We start from the raw sequence: 12029 nt of genomic DNA on the forward strand, positions 1-12029 counted from the left end.
TAAAATGCAAAATATTTCGTTCTGCTAAGCTTAATTGATCTGGTGGTGTTATTGTTCTCGCCGTAAACGTGAAAATTGAAAACTGCGCTGTTATAAAGACTAGTTTGGAGGTAGCATGTTGTTGCCTCAAATTTGCTTTAAAAAAGGTTGTCATGCGTGTATGCTATCGCCAACCTTCCGGGTGTTCCACTTTTTTGTGGTCACCGTCATGATCGCCTTATACACGTGAACATCTCTTACACGGAGCGCCAGTAATCCTATTAGGTGATTTCAACTTTCCGTGCACTGTATGGTCACATTTGCACTCATAGTCATCGCCCAACTCACCTGAAGTGCACCATTTCCTTCACATGTGCTATGATTACGCTTTGAGGCAGCTGGCTCCGTCTCCTACACGCGTTACAAATCATACGACTTCAATTCTTGACTTTGCTTTGACGTCGCCACCGGAAATCTTATCTTGCGTGTCTAATACGGCAGGTCTTAGTGATCATGAAATTATTCAAGCAAAGATTTCACTGCCATTCTCACTTGAACTCAAGCATCTTAAAACAACACCCAATTACAGAAAAGCTGATTTCGGCGTGATTAACAATGAATTGTGCTCCTTTTTAGGAGAGTTCTTCTCCGATTATACCTTGAACGATCTGTGCAAAGCAACTGGGACTTATTCAAAACGAAAATTTCAGAACTAAAGTTTTAATATATTTCTATCAGGAAAGTTTTTTTTTTTTCGAATTCGAGCGCCCCATGGTACAACCCATACATAAACTGTCTTTCTAACCTTAAGAAAAGGCTTTATCGCGTTGCTATCAAATCTCGGTCTGATAAATGTTGGTCAGCGTACAAACCTGCCACCACAAGTCGCTTATCTCAAATTAAACGATCTAATGCATTTCTTTTTTTAATCGCGCCTTTCCAGCAATGCTAAAGAATTCTACACAATTGGAGTGTCGTAAATGGCAATGAGCGCAGCGCAGTGTCATTGCTAACGACGGAAAGGGCATCCCGGGCCTGACGTAGAATGCGCGTCTGTCCTAAAGCACGCATTTATCAAAGCTTTTTTCATGCCCAATAGTCACCAATGAACAACATACGTTGTCACTTCCTCATTACTTACCAATGAACGCCTTTTTTTATGTCTGAAGGTATTTGTGTCGTCATTAAGAAACTTAAAATGTCATCATCATGTGGCTTTTATAGTATCAGTACGACATTTTTGAAAAACCTTGTTGGATGCTCTTCTATAATTCTGGCATGCATTTTTTCACAGTCCCTGCAGCATTCTCGCCTTCCGGAAAACTTGCTGCTAGGGAAGATTGTTGCAGTACATAAGTCTGGGGTAACGGATAATCCATCAAATTTCCGTCCAATTTCACTCACATCTGTTTCTTGTAAAGTTTTTTGAACCCATTATATTCACTCACCTTGTTAATTTTCTTGAGTCGAACCAGTTTTTTACACCCTCACAACATGCTTTCCGGAAGAATGTTTCTTGCGAAACACACCTTTTTGCCTTTACTAACGGTCTGCATCATTAGCTTGATTTTGGATTCTAATAGACTGTGTCTTCTTACATTGCTCTAGAGCATTTGACAAGGTTAGTCATCATTTACTAATCTTTAAGTTTAGTCAATTAAATCTAGAACCTGATGAGCTTAACTGGATTCAAGTTTTAATTTCTAACCGTACTCAGTTTGTTTCTGCCAATACTGTTGATTCCCCACTCCAGCCAGTGCTATCGGGTGTTCTCCAGGGGTCTGTATTAGAGCCCTTACTTGCCTTAATATTCATGAATGAGCTACCCAATAGCATTTCACCAAAGGTTTGCCTATTCACGTATGGCTGTGTAATAACCAATAAAATAGGTAACAGAGACGGTGTTGCTTGACCCCAGACCGACTTAAATAACGTTGTACTTGCCTGCTGTTATACGTGGAATGTAGATTCAAACAATTCAAATTGCAAATCAACGCCCGTATCTCATACATCATTAGCATGTGCACACTGTGATCTTGATAATGCGTCTCTTGAGTCTGTCTCATCTTACAAATATCTCGGCGTTCACATCTGTGGTAACCTACCGTGGAACCATCATGTAAGGCAGATCATCGCCCACGCTAACAGTTCACTTAGTTATTTTAGAAGAAACTTGAGCGTGGCAACCTCATAACTTAAAAAGCTTCCCTACACCACTTACATTCGCCCGTCACTTGAATACGCATAATCTAGCTGGGTTCCCGGTGGTACTACATTGATAAATCAACTCGAAAAGGTGCAGCATCGTTCCGTACTCTTCATCTCATCCAATTATGACTGCAGAGCCAGTATTACCGTGGTGAATTGGCTGCTTAACCTGCCAGAAATTACCATTCGACGTAAAAAAACCCGGCTCATTCTTTTTCGTAAACTTTGCTATCAGAACAATCATCTTCGTGAACGGTTACTTAAATTCTCTCACTTCATATTATACAGAATGGACCGCCTCCAGAAACTTGGTGTTTCTCTTTGTATAACTGTGACCTCTTCATATGCAGTTCTACCTCGATCCATCGACGAATGGAATCAGCTGCCCGAAGCAGCTACCGCTATCACGGATACATTGCGCTGAAAGAGATTTTTGAAAACCATCGTTAACATTGCCTAATTATTTGTACTCGATTTGTTCTTCTGTTTTACCCTGTTTGTTTGCTTTACTTTTTGTTGTTGAAATTACTCTGATTTTTCTAATTCACAGTTGTACATTTTTGTAAAAAACTGATGGGGTTTTACGCGCCAAACCACTTTCTCATTACGAGGCACGCCGTAGTAGAGGACTCCAAAAATTTCGACAACCTAGGGTTCTCTAAGGTGCACCGAAATTTAAGTACACGGGTGATTTCTCATTTTACTATATAGAAATGCGGCCTGCGTGGCCTCGATTCGATCCCGCGACCTCGTACTCAGCAGCCCAACACCATAGCTTCTGAGCAACCACGGCGGGCTACATTTTTGTATTGTTTGTCCATTGTTCATGCTCGTTATTATCTTGTATCAACAGTTCTTTCTTTTTTCAATATTGGTCCGTAATATGTCCATCCCCTCGGTAATGCGCAAATCCCTGAAGGTAAAATAAAAATATAAAATTAAATTATGAGGTTTTGCGCCCCAAATTACCTATCTGATTATGAGGCACGCGGTAGTGGGGGACTCCGGAAATTTGACCTACCTGGGTTTCTTTAACGCGCGCCTAAATCTAAGTACACGGGTGCTTTCGCCCCCCTCGAAGCAGCCACCATGGCCGGAATTCGATTCCGTGACCTCGTGCTTAGCAGCTCAGCACCATAGCTACTAAGCAATCACAGCGGATAATAGATAAATAAAGAACTTTATTGACGTCCTAAACGAATCCGGCCCTGCTTTATAAGGAGAGGATAGCGGGCAGCTCCCACGTATAAAGACGTGGTGGCCAAGCCTCACCTACGCGTCGTGGGCCTTCTGGACAGTCTTTAGTTGATGTAGTAGGACCGGGCTCTTGAGCACGGGATAAATGTAATCTTCAGAGAAGTCTTGATGCTTTCCCTGCAAAGAGGAGTACCTCCAGATAATGTGTCTAATATCACTGCGATCGTTACAGTCTGGACAAAGTGCTGAAATGTCTGAGTAATGAGTGTAAATGGAGAGGCTGGGTTATGTCCACTCCTACGCCGGGTAAATAAATAAATAAATAAATAAATAAATAAATAAATAAATAAATAAGATGTTAGGCGGCCATAATCTTTGACCCAGGTGTCTCTTTGTGGCACTCGCACTTCGGCGTGGGTGTTCATTTCATTAGGTTAACTTTAGGCGAAGGCAACGCACGAACCGAACTCGGAGGCTATTCTTTTCCATTAATTAGCCCGCTAAATACCATGCCACACTCTTCTGTGTGACCTCATTAGTGACATCACTACTTCCGCTTTGTACATCCGGGTTTCCAAGAATTTCGCCAAAGTCGTACTCACGTGGCGGGTCTTTAAAATCTACAATTCTGTGTTTTGGTGTGCGGTAATCAGTGAATTCTTATTAATTATAATTATTCCAGGCACTTCAGTAACTCAACTTGTAACTAAACCTATGCTCTCATATATCTATAATGAAACCCGTGAATATTGTACTGTACTATTGTTTTTCTTTCTGATTTATATTGAATTTCGTCCCCGGTAGTCTTAGGAGGTGAACCGGTAGTGCGGCGAAAGAAACAAGAGCGCCACTCGACGCTCGTGCCACTAACAAATAAAATAAGTACGCAGACGCCTCCTCTCAGCAAAACTGTGGCACACATGAAGACAAATAAATGCTTTAACAAGAAATCTGTGGGTTTTACTTACCACACCCAAGATTTCAATATGAGGCACGCCGTAGTGGGATATCTCGAATTAGTTTTTAATCACCTGGCATTCTTTAACATGCAGCTAGATCTAAATGCACGAGTGTTCTTGCATTCTGCCCTCATCGGAATGTCATCTCCGTAGCCAGGACAGAACCCGTGACCTCGAGCTCAGCAGCGAAACGCCATAGCAGGAGGTTACCGCGGAGGGTCATTGCAAATTAGATGAAAACGCTGTTGAGCGTGCTCTAAAAAAAAAAACAAGGAAGGAAAAGGTGCAGCACGAACGAAAAGAAACAAGGGAAACACGTTTAAAGCCATTGTTGACACGTACGAAGAAAACTGACGACGGTCAAGGCTTGACGAAACTTAGCAGAAATGGTAACAAAATTTGAGAAGTACGAGCTCCGATAATCCGACTCGACACCGTTACACAGTGTGGTAACGAATTTTTGCAACACGGCTATAACCACCAATCGTACATCGCCTCTCTCATTCCTCAAGGCAGCGGATATATTCAGCCAAACATGGCCGCATTATCAGTACTTCTACCTTCACCGTTGTTCCCCATCACCCAGTCAAACATGGCAGCCTCTCACGAATAAAGCTTTCAGTAGCGGAGGGTGACAATTCCTTTGTGGCAATAATGTAGTTGCGCAGAAACAATTCGCAGCCAAATGGTGAGAGTATGGGGCAACGAATGTCCTTCATGCGCTGGAGCAACTCGATTCAACAACATTTGAAGCAGCCATCTTTGCACGCCAGAACATTCACCAGTTTGACCAATTGGAATCATTCAGTGGGAGTGATTTATTCTGGATAGTTTGGAAATGTTGTCAACCCTTAGATCGGCCAGTGCGATCTGACAGCCTTATCATGAAGAACGGACTAATTAGGTTGCGACAAATGGTCACGAAATTGAACATGTTGTAAGGCAGTGCGCGTGTCAGTGTTGTGGGCAGCCAAAATCCTCGGCACGATCACTGAGCCACCAAACCTTTCTACGCGAAATCGACATCGCTGCTTGCATTCTGAAGAGATGTGTTGACGGCCACTCTATAAAGACGACTCTGAAGATTTGCGTCGCCAGCTTTGTGACTCAGTATGAGACAGGACTTTACGGGAAAATAGTATTCAAGCGTTATGCGAAAACAGCCTGCCGTCATAGCAAAAAAAAAAAAAGAAAACATGTGCAGGAACCATCGACAACGATCGCCAACTTATGCAAATTGACGAATGCTGCTCGGTTTATTAAAATGACTTATCGATACCTCTTATCTGTTGCGAACTTACGATTTCGCTGAGACTGTGACCCGCTAGACATACGCACACCTCGCGTTTTCTGCTATATGCATCCAATGTGCATTAAGTTCAATTACATTACATTAAAGACAGTCGTCAACGATCGTGGGATCAAACCAGTGTCTTCCAGCTCAGCAGGTCAATTAATTATCTTGCCATGAGGACACGACCACGCAGATCCTTCTATCGTGCCAGTTTAAGTGCCAGTTTAAGTTTAACGTGCCAGTTTCTTTCACTTTTCTCTTGTGACAGCCAGGGCTTCGAGACTCTGTTACACGGCATTGGACTGCAAAAACGGTTAGTTGCAAGAAAAAGAAAATGGTCTGGGGAGTCGAAGGAAGTTAGTATCCCTTTAAAAAACCACAAGTACTGGCCGCAAGGGGCGTCCTGCTCATCTAATGACCCGGTACATAAAACTTCTGTTGCGCCGGCTAGAGTGTACTTTCGAAGTGCTTTACCAGCCAACTCATCATGTCGATCTAGCTCCAGTGGTTTAAGTGGAAGTAACAACTGAAGGAAACTAAAGTTTTTACGTGTTGAACACTCTGCAAACTACCATGAAACAGTTGTTTGGCTAGCAATGCAACAATTTCCTTTTTCTTAACCCTTTTTACAGGGAAGCTGTAACACGTTGGGTTCTATCGGTTTGTGTGCGTAGGCAAAAAAGATGGCAGTCACCCTACAGCTAAAAGAACTAAACCGTAAGGCAAAAGCTTATCGCCGGGTAATCCTCAGCTACATTTACTCGCGAGAAGTGTCAAACCGTATTGTGATAAAAAATATCGTAAAAAAATGTAAAACTGGCATAGACGCTGTTTTGCATGGGATGCGGTTTGACGTCAAGACCCCTGTAGGCAAACCACGTAAACGTATCTCAGTTCCCTTCCACCCGTGCCAATGGGCAGGCCGCGTGCAGTGGGGACTGCGGAAGAAGGGCGCGCCCAAGGTAAATATACCTGGTAGCGAGGCTTCCAAATAAGCCCATACGTTCAAAACATGGCAGTCCATCGGCGGTTCACGGGGCTTAGCGCCATCTGTATGTGGTGGAAACACTTCCGGCGGAAGAAAAAATAATGTGACGCCATGTCCATTAAAAGCAGAAGTGACGTCATTTTGTTTTCGAAGGCGCGAAATTTGTTTTCTTGGTCTGCTTTTGGATTAAGACGGCAAGCTTAAGACGGAGCTGTATATTCAAATGCCCCGCCGATCGACTTGATGAGCGTTTCGAGCTTTCAGCGCGGAAAGCGATGCAGGAAAAGCCAGCCGTACGGCTGTAGAAATCGCACCCCTGCACAGAACATACTTTCTTTGGAGGCCCACGAAAGCTTTAGGTGCAGAGCGCTGATCCTATCGTCGGGCGCCGAGCCCGTCCGCCGGCGCAGTCGCACGAAAACAACTAAAACAGTTATCTGGCGGTCGTAACTCACTACTTTTGACTGAACAGATTGAGAAGCGATGAAGCTACCCGCGTCACCAAATTCAGACAAACTTCGACAAGCAAGAGAGCACAAACTGTGAGGGGGGCGTATTTCAACAGGTGAACTTTACGAGTGCGTCTTTCTGCCCATTTCAAGACGTGCATTGCATAGCGAGTGACAGTGGCGTCAACGCCCCCTCTAACGATGGGCGCTGAAAATAAATGTATTTATTATTATTAATAATATGGAATAAACTTGTATTTTCTAAACTCGTCACAAATACATAAGATTGACCAGGAATTTTATTTTCGTTGAATGAATCTAACTGTCTCGCTTGAATTAAAAAAAAACGCTTTTTTCTTTCCCAATGTTGGTTCCCTCCAAACACAGTCGCGCTTCAATCGCTGCTCCCATAACCCCCCTTGCTGATGTCGGTGACAATCTGTACTGAACCGCTTTTCGCCCGAAGCTTCGCGATTTATTTGGATCGACCTTGGCGCGCCTACGAAGAACACCGTCGTGTACAGAAGCGGGAAAGTGCGCGGCGGCGGCGGCGGCGGCGGCGGGCGGCACGTAATACGGACGGAGACCGTGGCGCACACGCCAAGCGTATGCACCTTTAGTTGGATCACCCCTACCGACTCCACTCCCGTCGAAATTGTGGGTGATTTCAACATAGACATATGGAAAGTGGTTCGTGGTGTTTCTGTCGGAAAGGTTGGGCATTCAGTGTTGCACAAGCACAGTGTGCCCATGACGCGTCATCGGTCGTGTATAAACCTCACGTTGGCTAAGAACCTTTCCAGTGTTTCCGTAGAGCCACTGGCCGCATATTATAGCCATTATAAAGTAATAGTCACCGTGGTGACCAAATAATAAATAAAGAAAGCAAACAAAAGAAGGTTAAAAAGAAGGTTAGGGATCGACAAAGCATTGAGAAAGAATGTGCAATTTAATAAAGAAGATCGTGAAAAAACGAAATTCGATATGGTATGTGTCTCATTCTCAATAAACATATTTATTACCCTCATATTTATCACCATACATATAGCTCCGCTGGTCATCCGCCTTCACAGAGTGAAATGGCCCCGATTGTTTTTTTATTATTTTTCTTAGGAAGATATGAGAAGCCATGCAGGCCAATGGGTGAAGTGAATAAATGCGAGGGGAGATGGTGTTGAAAAATAGCATCGTTTTTCTTTTCAGGCCCGAGATAGTTTTCTTCATACTGAAGTTGTTGAGCTTGCTCGTTGCTCCTCGTATTAAGCAGATCACGGGGCTCTCCTGCTTTATGTGGGGGTGCAGCTGATAGTTGATTAGAAGAAGCGATACCCTGCGCGTGTGGCACGTGTAAAGCACTTAGTGACAGCACATTGTTCGAGCTATCTGCGACTATATTTACTATTTTATGACAACGTGCTTCATTCGCTCTGTGCATGCGGCTTTCTGCTCTTTGGCAAAAGGTTGCGCGTTCGATTACCAGCCGCACTGGCTGATAATCGGCTGGTAATCCTATGTTATATTTGGGGTACCTCAGGGCACCGTCTTCGGCCCCCTTCTTTTTCTCATATATAATATTGATTTGCCTGCTAACATATGTTCCAACATTCGCATATTCGCTGATGATTGCGTTATCTACCGGTCTATTACTAACACCGATGACATTTTGCTTCTTCAGTCTGACATTCAGCACGTACTAACCTCGTCTAATTCATGGCTAATGTCCTTAAATGTGAAAAAACATCTCTGCTATCATTCCACCGACATCACTCACAACCATCTTCAAGATATCTAATCGGGAATGCAGAAATCGCTTCAGTATCAACTTACAAGTATTTAGGCATCCATTTGACACGTGATCTAAATTGGTCTTTTCATATATCACAGGTTACTAATGAGGCAAATTGCGTCCTTGGTTACTTTTGACGAACTCTGCGACTAGCACCCCGATCAGTGAAATCCCCTGCTTACTTAACACTTATCCGTCCCAAATTAGAATATGCATACGCGATCTGGGACCCTCATCAAAATAACCTTTCCACTTCTCTTGAATCTGTACAATATCGCTCAGCTCGTTTCATTTTCTCAGCCTATTCCTATCATGTAAGTGTAACCGAGCTAAAACGTAATGCTCCGCTCGCAACTTTAGCGAACCGCCGAAAAATTTCCAGACTGTGTCTGTCTCATAAATTCTTTTATCATCCATCTCTGAACTCCATTCTCAGCTCCGCACATTGCATTTCCAATCGCACAAGCCACGGGAAGGCCGTCTACCCTACCCCTACCCGCACTTCTGCGCATCTGTCATCATTTTTCGTCCATACAGCAGGGGACTGGAATGACCTACCAAACGCCATCGTTGATCAGATCGACTCATCGTCATTCAGATCGTCCATAGAAGCAATGTACTGCTGAAATTCCACCCCCTCATGTAATACCCCTTCAATGGGGCCTTTGAGGTACTAATGAATAAATAATAATAAAATTACTACAGCTTCTTCCGCAGTCCATGACATACTTTGGGGAGACCATGATCTATAATTTGACATAATTCGAAGGTAAATTGTGTGCAGAAATAGTTGATGTTATTCAACAGCACATCGCCATTTAATTGGCCACTCTGCATTCGTGCACACTTAGCTGATTGTGAAAAGAGCATGGCTTTTACCGCGTGTAAAAAAATCATTATGACATCTGGGTTTTAGTTCATAACGGCAATGCTTAAAGGAGCTAACAAGATACGTTGCTCTATTGGCAGCATTTTAGTGCTCTTGTTTTTTTGTTTTCCCCCTTTAACGCAACCTTGTAACATTTTTTCAAGCATTCACAGTGAAATATACTCATTAATAAACAGAATGGATACCGAAGAACTAAAGATAAACACCATCAAATTATAAGACGTTTATATAACGAAGACGGCACGCTGTGTTTTGTATCAAGTAAATTACAAAACGAGCTGATTTAAGCGAACACGAACCTTCGTCATCGTAATGATACTTACGTATAGAAAAGGCTGAAAACATTCCATGAATAAAAACTTCACGGGAACGGCATTTCGAAGAAAATTGTTTTCTGATATATGTCCCTCCGGTTACAATTTAAGCTGCTCAAAGTCGGATCAGCAAAACATTCGGACGCCCTTTTAAACCGTCGTTGCGGTCTCTTAATTGCCCATTCCCGTCTAAAAAGGTAAGATCCCGGCAGCCCTTACGGCGTTACACGCCAGGAGCGGCCAGCCAAATCTCATTCGCTTACGAAACCGGCAAAAGGAGCTGCATACGGCGTAACAAGCGCTCCCGATTCCTTTTCTGTTCAGTGCACAGTGGTGCCCTGTGCATGGATGTCACAGGGTGGCACGTTTTCGACAACGCAGAACCATTGAAAGCAATTATGAGAGCCCGTTCTGGCTAACACGTACGTGCGCATTGTGCCCAAAAGGCCCCCATTGGCACCTAAGTTATTCCCTCCAGATCCAAACAAAACATCTTATATGCTTCCATACGAACAGAATCAGTGGAAACAGCGATTGTGCCCTAGTTCTTTTATATATATATTTACCCTTAGAATACCGATAAAGTACTCTGTACTCGTCGTTATGTGGCTGTTCTGTGCTTGAAACGCAACCAACCAGTGTATGGTAACGTGATGCCATATAATGCACCCAAAGGGACGCGCACACAAAAGCGCTTTTGCATCCACATAAACAAACGTGCTGTGATCTATTCGTGAATGGATGCTATGCACAAAGACGTGATGTGGCTGTCTCGGAGAGTCTGACAAAGAGGGGATGATAGCGCCAAGTTACCGGGCGGTCCCTTCTTTAGTCCGTCAATAATTAGCGGTTACGCATCGCCTGCTTTCTGTCGTCCTCTGTTACCGTGGGTCTACGCATTCGTCATTCTTCGCTTTGCCGGTGAATAGGTCATCAAATTGAGCAACACCGCTTAATCAACCGCGTTAACAGCGGAAGCGGGTTGCATTCAAATATTTCCGCCATGCTAGGATCAATTGAAAGCGGTCTCTGAACGATGGCATGCCATCTAGGAAGCCTTTCAACGCACCTTTCTGGCCTGACAGGGAAAGCTGGATGAGTTTCGTCGCACTAACCGCATATTACAGAGGAATGGACACCTCAGGACCTAACTACCAGGTTAAGCTTTTAACAGAACAAGAAATTATATACTTAGTACGAGATGCTAAACTGTTGTCAAAAGAAGCGGTGGCTATATTTAAACCAGCAAACATAGAGTGCTAGAAACGACCCGCGACGCTTGCATAGAGGCTGTGGTGTTGTGCTGCAAAGCGCGAGGTAGCGCGTGCGACTGATTGCCGGCCGCGTCGGCAGACGCATGTTTGTGTGGACGAAATGCAAAAGCGCTCGTGTACTAGATTGACGTGCTCGTTTAAGGTCCCCGGGCGGTCAAAAATCAATGAGTGTCAAACTACAACGTGTTTTATGGCCATTTCGTCGTTTTGCCCCGAAATACCCCTCAGTTTAATTGATTGCAAGAAAAGGCAGGAGGCACCCATCAACTGCAAACGCTGCTAAGAAACCACGTCGTTTTTGTTTTTCAGGTGAGGTTATCGATCCCCGGCTTACACAGGCGTACCCACCTCAATTTATGGTGGAAAGCACCTTCTATATGTATATCTCCGTTACTGACTACTACAAACGTCAGAACAGACGGCGTTCAAATTACCGCTTTGTTGGCAATACGATATGTTTCTTCTAAGTAACTTCCACAACGTCTCAGTGGCGATTACCTTATTTTGTGTGGCTCTTTTTTCGAAGCAGCTTTATTTATCCACGGGACGGAATGGAAAAGAAGCGCTCGTCATATTAGGCGCGTGCTAAAGAACCGCACGTGGTCAGAATTAAATCCAAGCCTCACGTAACAGTTTTTGTTCTAGCGCACCGGGCAGCGTCGTGCCGGAATTTTCGTTTTTTTTTATTAGGT

The sequence above is a fragment of the Dermacentor variabilis genome, chromosome 9, assembly GCF_050947875.1.
Source record: "Dermacentor variabilis isolate Ectoservices chromosome 9, ASM5094787v1, whole genome shotgun sequence".
Taxonomy (NCBI): Eukaryota; Metazoa; Arthropoda; class Arachnida; order Ixodida; family Ixodidae; genus Dermacentor; species Dermacentor variabilis.